Source organism: Sinocyclocheilus grahami, unplaced genomic scaffold, assembly GCF_001515645.1.
Source record: "Sinocyclocheilus grahami isolate Dianchi unplaced genomic scaffold, SAMN03320097.WGS_v1.1 scaffold440.1, whole genome shotgun sequence".
Classification (NCBI taxonomy): Eukaryota; Metazoa; Chordata; class Actinopteri; order Cypriniformes; family Cyprinidae; genus Sinocyclocheilus; species Sinocyclocheilus grahami.
Genome location: NW_015505619.1, coordinates 1745645 through 1756263, shown reverse-complemented (window position 1 = coordinate 1756263; position 10619 = coordinate 1745645). Strand labels below are relative to the sequence as shown.

At 36.9% G+C, this 10619-nt stretch overlaps 1 long non-coding RNA gene across 1 annotated transcript in view; it reads left to right on the top strand.

Moving 5' to 3' along the window:
- LOC107552095 (uncharacterized) overlaps positions 1 to 10403 on the top strand; it is a 37134-nt gene extending 26731 nt beyond the window's left edge. Inside the window, exon 3 of the long non-coding RNA XR_001604832.1 lies at positions 10069 to 10403. This is a non-coding gene — a long non-coding RNA (uncharacterized lncRNA). The remainder of the gene's footprint in view (positions 1 to 10068) is intronic.
- The last annotated feature ends 216 nt before the right edge of the window (positions 10404 to 10619 follow it).

Below are 10619 nucleotides of genomic sequence, written 5' to 3'. Positions count from 1 at the left end.
TTTTTTTAAACTACATTTTAGTCTCGCCTTTTTTCGTCAGTGATATTTCATGTTGATATGATAATGTTTAGTGTTCAATGATGTTGGTGTCATTTGTGTCGTCTCGTCTCATGGAAAAACGCTTGTCGGTGAATATTTTTCATCGTAGTTTTCATGAACAAAACACTATTTCATTAACACTATTTTGAAGTTACTGTAGGTGAACTAAAAAAATTGAGTGTTTAAAATGTTAGTAATAATTTTATTTACTGTTACGTTATTTCCGAGTGTAATAATAAAATGTGACTTATTCACTGATACAACATATTTTTCCCTCAACAATGCAATTTTGACCTTGTACAGCCCAGAAAATATGGTATTATGCGCTGTTGTAATTTATACAAACACTTTCTGCAGCCCAAGGTTCATTTTTAGCAGCTAGAAAACTGATATGCGGTTAGCGTGACGTTAGATTTTGGTTGTACATACACCCCTAGGGTAAATGTGTCACCTCTCGGTTGTCAGGCTTTAATGCATGTTTTAATAAACCTCATGCATATGTTGCATTAATATTTTAATTTGTGCTCCTAATGGCTCATAGTGAATGTTCCTCCTTTCCTTTGCTAGTCGCTGCATTGAGTTAGTTTACGCTGAGTTATTTGTCAAATTAGTGGTTCGGACTCGTTTGATAAGGGATCCTGTGGGGAGCCCAGTCCGGTAAGAGATTGTGAAGTGTGACTGTTATTCTCTGCTCGGTCTTGTTTGTACAAATCTGTTTCCATCACAGGCAATGTGCATTAACTTAACAGCAAGCTTGACTAATTATAAGGCTCTTTTTGCTCTATTTGCATGAGTTTTGTTTTGAGGGAGAAAAGTGTTCTGTGAAATTTGTTTTATTATGCAAATGCATTTTGTTTTCTGAATCCAACAAACAAAAATGATTAATGTATCAAATGATATATGAATATAAAATGATCTTGAAAGGATGCAGACAAACAAACATATTTGCATTCCTACAAGTTTGATTTGCATATTTGTGCTCTTGATTTCCCACGTAGCCGTATGACAAGGAGCTTTCACTGAATAGTTTTTTTGTAGATGAGAACGTGGCTCTGAAATATTTAGTAGAGTGCATTCATATGAAGCTAATCCATAATGCAGCTTTCTCCCGCCCATATCTGCTGCTCTGAAAGTGTTTGTTATTACCAGCACTGAAATGTATTATTCAGCATCCAAATCACAAATTATTAGCCACATGTACATCTTTTTTGAATGGTAAACATCCAATTTCCTTGCAGCCGGTTTCTTTGCTGCGAGGAAACGGGGGAAAGAATTACAGTAGCGAATCTGCACATCTTAGCAAAGGCACTAATTTCACCCTTGGCTTTACACGCACTATTCCGGTGCAGTAGATTGGTGGCTCTGTTGATTAAAAAAAGGAATTACATTTGATAAAATGTCTAGAGGATGCACAGCACAGAGATGCATATCAATGTAAATCAAGGTTTAGAGGTGTTTATGTAAATTTGAGTCACTGCACATGTTTAGACGTGTGAAATCCATGCTTAAAGGAACATTTCACCCAAAAAATACATGTTCTGCTGTTACTGACTCACCATAATGTCATTCCAAACCTGTATACTGTTGTTTTCTCATTTTTAAAGAATCTTTACGTAACTTAAGCTGTTCATGGTGACTATTTCTGTAAAGGTCCGAAAAAGCCTGAGACATAAAACTAGTCCAAATAACTTGTGTGCTATATTCAAAGTCTTCTGAAGTCATACAGCATATACAGTATGTGAGGAAATTGAATAGTTCACCCAAAAAAGGAAAATTGCTGAAAATGCACTCACCCTCAGGCCATCCAAGATGTAGATGAGTTTGTTCAAATCATCAGATTTGGAGAAATGCAGCATTCCATCACAAGTTGCTCACCAATGGATGCTCTGCAGTGAATGGGTGCCGTCAGAATGAGAGTCCAAACAGCTGATAAAAACATCACAATAATCCACACCACACTTCTTGCCAAAATAATTCATAATAATGCTTCCTCCAGTGAAAAAGTCCATTCTCTGCTGTCCTCTCACATCAGAATCCACTCACATATGTGAGCCTGGACCACAAAACCAGTTATAAGTCGCACTGGTATATTTATAGCAATAGCCAACAATACATAGTATGGGTCAATATTATTGATGTTTCTTTCATGCCAAAAATCATTAGGATACATGTTCCATGAAGATATTTTGTAAATTTTCTACCGTAAATCTGTCAAAACTTAATTTTTGATTAGTAATATGCAGTGCTAAGGACTCAATTTAGACGACTTTAAAAGTGCGATTTTCTCAATATTTAGTTTTGATTTTTTTGCACCCTCAGATTCCAGTTTTTCAAATAGTTGTATCTCGGCCAAATATTGTCCGATCCTAACAAACCATACATCAATGGAAGGCCTATTTATTCAGCTTTCATGTTATGTATATATATATATATCTCAATTTCACAAAAATTTACCCTTATGACTGGTTTTGTGGTCCAGGGTCGCAACGAATACTGTTTTCGCTTGCAAACTGTGCTTAATCTGTGCATATTTCTCAGACGAGATGTCTTTTTCACTGAAGAAAGCAATATTATAAACTCGTTTTTAGCCTGAAGCAATGATTTGAAGTTAAAAACATCTTAATGGATTTGTTTCTTGCAAACACACCGTTTTTGTCTTCTTCAAAAGATGTTAACTGATGGACTGGAGTGGTGTGGATTACTTGTGGATTATTGTGATGTTTTTGTCAGCTGTTAGGACTCTCATTCTGATGGCACCCATTCACTGCAAAGGATCCATTGTTGATGAAGGATCCAAATCTGATGAAGAAACAAATTCATCTACATCTTGGATGGCCTGAGTACATTTTCAGCTAATTTTCATTTTGGGGTGAACTATTCGTTGAAGTTATTTATCTATTTAGCTTATAACCCCTGCGAGAGAATCAATGAATCAGTCCGATTTGTGAAGGAATCATTCAGGTCCGTTTTGTGAACTGGATCAACTAATTCACTGAATAGCTCCCATTTAAAAGCGAGTCATTTGTTCCTGAGTTAGACAAATCTTTCATTAACTGAAATGAGAGCATATGTCAAGATCTTCACTGAAAGTTCATTTGGCTCCATTTCTCGTTTAAAGTTATCATATGACTTCAGATGAGGCATATGGGTGCTTTTGTGACTGTGTGCCCATTCATTGCAAATGCATAGAAAATAGCGTCTAGTTCTATAGCTTTTCAGCGATGAAGTCTTCAGTGCAAGAAGGTCATCAAAGAAAGACATTTACTTTCAAATTCACTATCCCTTTAATTTACACCACTGCTAACGAACGTGTGACTTCTCGATATGTCATTCTATCCTCCTCAAGAGTTACAACGAAAATAAAAGCAAAACAAAACCCAACAGATGGACATAATTGATGTGGCACAGGCAGAAGTCTCACTTTGAGATGCTCAGAGGGAATGTTTGGAGCGATGTGAGATCTGAGGTCATCCTAAGTGCAGCAGGAATATCTCTGGTGTCTGGTGGGACGCTGCTGCCAGTTGTTCCTGTTTGCGGTCATGTGGCAGTCACGCATTACTAGCAAAGCATAGCTAAAGACAGGAGAGCAATGCCGTCCACCGCAGATACAGCAGTACGCAGCTGTCGCGGACGCTTCTATGGTGGAGCGCTTTACAGTGTGAAGCAGCAGGAGTTGTGTTTTAGCAAAGAGGCTTAACCCTTATGAATACATTTTCTGCTTGTTTCTCCATTACTGGAGGCATCATAAGCCCGTCACACACCCCTGATCACATTTCAGCACAGCTAAGCTCCAATCCATGTGTTCTGCCTGGGCTTGTTTTTTCAGTGGTTTTCTTTATTTGTATGCCTTTGGGTGTCAGAGGTGACAGAAAAGAGGAAAAGAAGTGACGTGCATTTGATTTGTTTTTGCATTGTGCGATTTCCTGGATCATTCCTGTTCTGCGGCACCTATTAAACTCTGTAATGTTTACAGATATGCTTGTGTTGGAAGTATTAAGGAAGCTCTGTATGTTTAGCTTTTTTGATGTATAGTAAATTTGCTTTTAAGCTCACCTGGTACAGCATTACACTTCTGATGTGGAGCACTGTGAAACATGAGTAAAATGGCATGGTTGCTTCAGCACATGCATTTTTATTTCACGTTTGCTTTTTTTTTTAACACCATTGGGTGTATTTAGGGCCAAGTTTAGTGTAGCTGATACGTTATTTTAAAACACAATAAAGCATTAACCTTTTAGTGCCACTTGCTGGACATTTAATTTCCAAACTGATGCATAATGTGCAACAGCCAAGGTATTAAAACATTGCCAGATTCACAATTATCTGTTTTGGATAAAACCGAGCTCATTTTTAGTGCCACTCACTGGACATTTCACTTCGAAAGTAGTGAAGCAGCAGGAGTTGTGTTTTAGCAAAGAGGCTTAACCCTTATGAATACATTTTCTGCTTGTTTCTCCATTACTGGAGGCATCATAAGCCCGTCACACACCCCTGATCACATTTCAGCACAGCTAAGCTCCAATCCATGTGTTCTGCCTGGGCTTGTTTTTTCAGTGGTTTTCTTTATTTGTATGCCTTTGGGTGTCAGAGGTGACAGAAAAGAGGAAAAGAAGTGACGTGCATTTGATTTGTTTTTGCATTGTGCGATTTCCTGGATCATTCCTGTTCTGCGGCACCTATTAAACTCTGTAATGTTTACAGATATGCTTGTGTTGGAAGTATTAAGGAAGCTCTGTATGTTTAGCTTTTTTGATGTATAGTAAATTTGCTTTTAAGCTCACCTGGTACAGCATTACACTTCTGATGTGGAGCACTGTGAAACATGAGTAAAATGGCATGGTTGCTTCAGCACATGCATTTTTATTTCACGTTTGCTTTTTTTTTAACACTATTGGGTGTATTTAGGGCCAAGTTTAGTGTAGCTGATACGTTATTTTAAAACACAATAAAGCATTAACCTTTTAGTGCCACTTGCTGGACATTTAATTTCCAAACTGATGCATAATATGCAACAGCCAAGGTATTAAAACATTGCCAGATTCACAATTATCTGTTTTGGATAAAACCGAGCTCATTTTTAGTGCCACTCACTGGACATTTCACTTCGAAAGTATCATGAAATACATGCAAGAAGCAACATTTATTTTGCAGAAATGTCACCACATGCACGTTTTTCTAATGATCTTGGGTTTATAAAGGTAGTGAGGAGTTGTTTTGTTCCCTCACATAGTATTAATTAAGGTTTAGAGTAATTTTTTATCTGAGCACTGAAATCCCATCCTACTTTAGTATTGTAATTGTTGCATACAATTTGATGAGGTTTTAAACAGATAATTAAACTGTCACTCACCTTCAACTGTAATCTTTTTATGTGCGTTTTCATCTCATAAAATAAAATGAGATTTATGGGGAAACATGCTCAAACATTAGAGGAACCTCTATGATGAGATTAAAAGTGCTGTTTGCCCACATAAAACCAACTTGATATTGACTTGATTTGACATTTCTCCTAGTATTTGCCAAAGTCTGTTGTGTGGTTTATCACCGTCTCACATGAAGAAGGCTCCAAACTCAAGAGTCTGTTATTCTGGTAAACCAGGAGCGTTTTTACCAACACTCAACTGTAACTTTTTGCTGTAGCAAGTGATTCTCCTCTCAAGCCAGAATTAGAAATGCGAGGGTCCAAGTGCATCTGAAAGTCCTTGATGTGCGGGTGTTGCTGTGCCGGAGCACATGTTGGTATATTGCTCTCACTGCATTGTTCACACATGACAGCATCTCGTCTCAAGTGGCGGAATGAATGAATTGATCTGTGCGGCGTGTACGGGAGAGATTGAATCTAGATCATAAATGGAAAGTTTAGCGGAGCGTTGTTTTTATACAAAGGACAAGAATCAGAAATAAAAGGTGAAATGTGGATTACTGATTGTAATACTTAAAATATGATTGGATGAGACACATGTGAAGATGTTTTAAAAAAAAAAGTAAATGCAGGGTTTTTGTTTTCCATTATATAATCTCTCTCTTTTGCTCATTAATTTTTATACAAAGCTTAGCATAAGCATGGAAACTTTTCATTTTATGATTTGTGAATGCCAGATAATAATAATAAAATGCTTGCAGATTTATCTCTCTTTCTTGATGGATTTGAAATGTGTTTATAGCTCATTAGGTGTCTTTATGTGTCCAATAGCAGAGGTGGGACTGAAGCAGAGAACAATAGGACGGTGTGTTTAATGATATGCTTGGTGTTTTTCAGTTCATGGTGTGAAGACACAGAACTGCTGCTGTATATATTTAAACCAAACCTCTTCATTATATCAAAGCTATATGTGTGTCATTGATTTTTTTTTTTGCCCACATTGATACTGTAATTTACATATCTCACCTTATTTGAGCTTGTGTACAAGATGCAAATGAAACAACACCTACAGTTTTTCTTTTCCTTCCTGTTTTTAACCACATGTCAGAGATACGTTCAGCCATACAAGGTTTATTCCAGCCGTTTGAACTGCTGGATCCATCCTGCAGCTCGAGTTTAAAAGGCTGTGGAAAAATGCATGCATTGTGGAATTCCCAGGGATTTGATTCTGTGTCACATACAATTTTTTCTTGTTTTCCATCATCGGTGGCCTTTGTTTTCCAGTGCAGTGCAGAAATGAAATTATCATGACTTTCAGTATCTGCGAAGCATGAGTTTCAGGTTCAACATTTATAGCCTGTACCAACTGTATAGATTATTAAATGTAGATGTTTGTTTTTATAATAATTACAATAATTTTATTTTAAAGCTCCTTTCCCAATTTTATTTCTATTGAGAATGAATGCATTTTTTAAAAGTTGTAATCAAAGGAAATTATTATAATTCTTTCTTTTTTTGACACGATGTCGTAGTGTTTCTAATTTGAACTTCTGTAGTAAAATCAATATTGGAGTCCATTCCTTAGATGTTTGGGTAAAATGTATGCATGTCGTATTTGTGCATATAGATTAAACTATAAATTGAAAAACTGTGCTCTTATGCTGTGTTCAGCTCAAGAGAACAATAGAAAAGTCTCTGATAAATCATTGATTTTTCTAGTTTATTGCATCCACTTTAAACCTGCCATCAATTCTCTTCTCTCCTTACTTTAAACTAAGAGAAAGACAGAGTCTTCACCAGCTATTGTGTATGCATTTAAATGAAGATCATGAATAATGCGCATTTGAATTTGCATAATCGGGATGGGTGATTATAGATAAACAGTTTAGCTTGATGTCTTTTATCCTTTTGACAGTATTAAATATATATACCTCATATTTGTGTATGTGCATGGTCTGAAACCATTATTAAAACAAAATGCACACTGTTGCCAATAGATTCAAGATGTGTCTGAATGAAACTTTGGTCATAGTACAGTTTTTTTTTATTAATTATAAAGGTCAGTCATTGTGTGGAAGAGCCTTTGAAGTACTAATGCATGATCTAATCAGGTTAGCATCAGATTTGCTCATTCCTAAATATTGTTGAAGAATATATAGACATGTTATATACATCTAATATCTTATTTTAGAATAAGTCTCTGCTTCAGTCATTGGCAACTCATTGATTGATTGACTAATTGACATGTCTTTTTCACAGAAAGTTGATTGGCATTCACCAAACATGTTCATTCACACCGTTTCAGCGTTGCTCTTTTGTGCTGCTGTCATACATCATGGCTGGATTGATCTGTAAAGCAACTGCTTATCTCACCTCTCTAGACAACATGTGACCTCTCGTCTTTTGTGCTGAGTTTAAAGGCAGAATCATACAGAATGAATCATGTGACAGTAGAGATGCTGACCAGACGCTTAATTCCAATGCTATATCTGAAACTATTTCCAGCTTGCGGTAGGTTTTGATGAAAGGCTGCCAAACATAACTTAATAATAAGATTAATTAAATATGTGTAACACCTTCAGAATGATGTAGCACATTTATCTAGTTTAACATAAAAGCTGTTTGAGTTGCATTGTGTGTGATTTTAATGATGAGGTGGAGAAGTACACTTCAGCTCATGATAGAGATTTCATTTATTTATAAATCAAATCCAGATGGTAATCTACAGTCTTTGCATGGTGACCGTGAGCTTTGACTCTCTACTAGTGTTAAACTTTATGAACGAGTGAAACACAACCGATCTTATTGCTTTTTGATACATATGAGCTTTCAGGTGTAAAGTGTAATGAAATATGATTCAAAATATGAGATCAGGAGATTAATCGTCACTAAGTTTTTAATTAGGGCTGTCAATTGAATAATTTTAATTGGATTAATTATATGATGTGCTGACTAATTAATCATGTTAATTACAGTTTATGGCATACATCAATATTTGCACAGAAAAGCAGCCAAAAAGTGTCTTTTAGAAGACAATATTGTCTTTTATTTCTGTATAATTGATGCTAATTGATAGTTGATCTACAATCCATAGCAATCCATTTTGCAGCCCAGACTCATTGGAATACTTAAACATCTCTTAAACATATTTTATCAAATTATGCTGGCTTAAGTTCTGTTAGGAAGATATATTAAACCACAAACTATTTTGAAGAAACTTGTCCCTAAATTAATTTTAGAGTTTTTATCTAAAGCAAAACTTTAAAACCCTGTATAGGATTTTAAATTGCTAATCAACTATCTCAACTTGTTACGGTAACGCGGCTGACAAGACGTGAGACGTGCGGATCCATAAGCAAGCTTTATTTAAAGCAGAGGAGGTCAGAAACACAGGCAGGGTCGAAACAGTGGCAAACAGGTATATAAGAGTAAGCATAAGAGTGAGTGTTAAATAGTGAGTGAGTGATATGAAACAGCTGGGTGCAATCAGTGCTGTGTGCAATTAGTGAACCAGCTGTGTGCAATCAGTGCTGTGTGCAATCAGTGCAATGAATGATGGGATATGTAGTCCGGGATGATATGCAACAGAGTGTAGTGCGAGAGTCAATGAAAATGGAAAGGGTGACCTCTGATGGCTAGCAGACGGAAGTTCCTGGACTGGATTCGTGACAGTTACTTGCCATGAAAATAACCAAGGAAGCTGGCATGACATTAACACGCCAACCGACCGACAATCATTGGAAATACATGACTCTGGCTAAATTTCTGCCAAAGCAGAAATGCATTGCTCCAGATACAATTTACTAAATTTTCACATGCTATTGAAGTAATAAGTATTGTGCATGAAAATAAGTCTCTATTAATCAGTAATCTGCCCCTGTAATTGTAATTTGTGTGAAAAGGAACAAACATTGTTGGTGAGCCCCATGGAATTTAGATTCCCCCCCCCCCCTAATTTCTGTTTTTAATTTAGTTTTTCTGGATTCTGTGTTTTATGATTTAATACAAATCATCAAAAATAGTGTCTAATGAAATTAATTAATAAAACTTGCACACTTCCATCAGTCTTTAAAAATGTAATCAAATATAAATATAACAATTAAATGATAAAATACAATTTTTATTTGATGTCAAATAAGATGTTGCACAAGAGAACTGTATGAATTAAAACATGAATGGAAAAAATATTTTGGTTGTATGATATTCTTAAAAATAAGTACAGTATGTTATTAGTAGTACTTTGAGGAGTACATGTTTGTATACAATAGTGATATATTTCTGTCATAATTTCTTCAAGTTAAACCAGACTTTTATTTTGGCGGGTTTTCATGAAGATCTTTCAGTTTTAGTTTCAATTTCGCTTTGTATTTGATAGTAGTTTTTCTCACATTAAATGGTGAAAAGGTGAAGTTCATGTGTTCATGTCTTATTATTGAGACACAGACGCTGAAAACATTGCCTGTTTGATTTTGTATATCAGACGAAACAGCGTGCCATTCACAGAGACGCGTTAGCTTATTAGCCACATGCGCTGACTGACTGTTTTCACGCTTATTTCTGCTGTGCGATTGGGTGTTTGATCTTCATATATCTTTGACATTATTGTGTGTGTTTGTAAACGTACCAGTTGTTTTTTGAGACGTTAATATAAGATTCTCCTCCGTTAGGTGTTCTCCAGCTTTCCGTGAGCAGAAGTGTCTCTCGTTCTCCCGCTCCGTTCTGTGATGATGTCGCGATACCATCAGCGTTTTGAGCGGAATTTCCGCAGCGTGTGGGAGCGGAGGGAACACTGCGCCTCCAACAGCAGCTGCGGCGGCACCGTTAACGGCTGCATTTCCACCTCTGCCTCCTCCGTCCCCAACAGTGGCAACAACCGTCCCGGCCTCCTGCCCCTGCCCGTCATCCCCTCGCTGCTGCCCACCCCTGTCACCGGGGCAACCAGCACGGCCAACAGTGAGCTGACCTGCAAGCGATTAGCCTCCACCTGCACCACCTCAGCGAATAAGGTAGGACTGAACACACCGGCGCCCGCTCGCCCTCATGTCATTCCAAACTGGTATCACTTTCTTTCTTCTCTAAAACACAATTGAGAGATGTTCCCGCTTCTATGGTAGTCGATGGTAATTCACACTGCTAAAGTCCAAAAGGGATAAAACGACCCATGAAAGTGTTCATATGACTCATCCAGGTTTGATTCTGAAGCAAATGTGGTCAATTT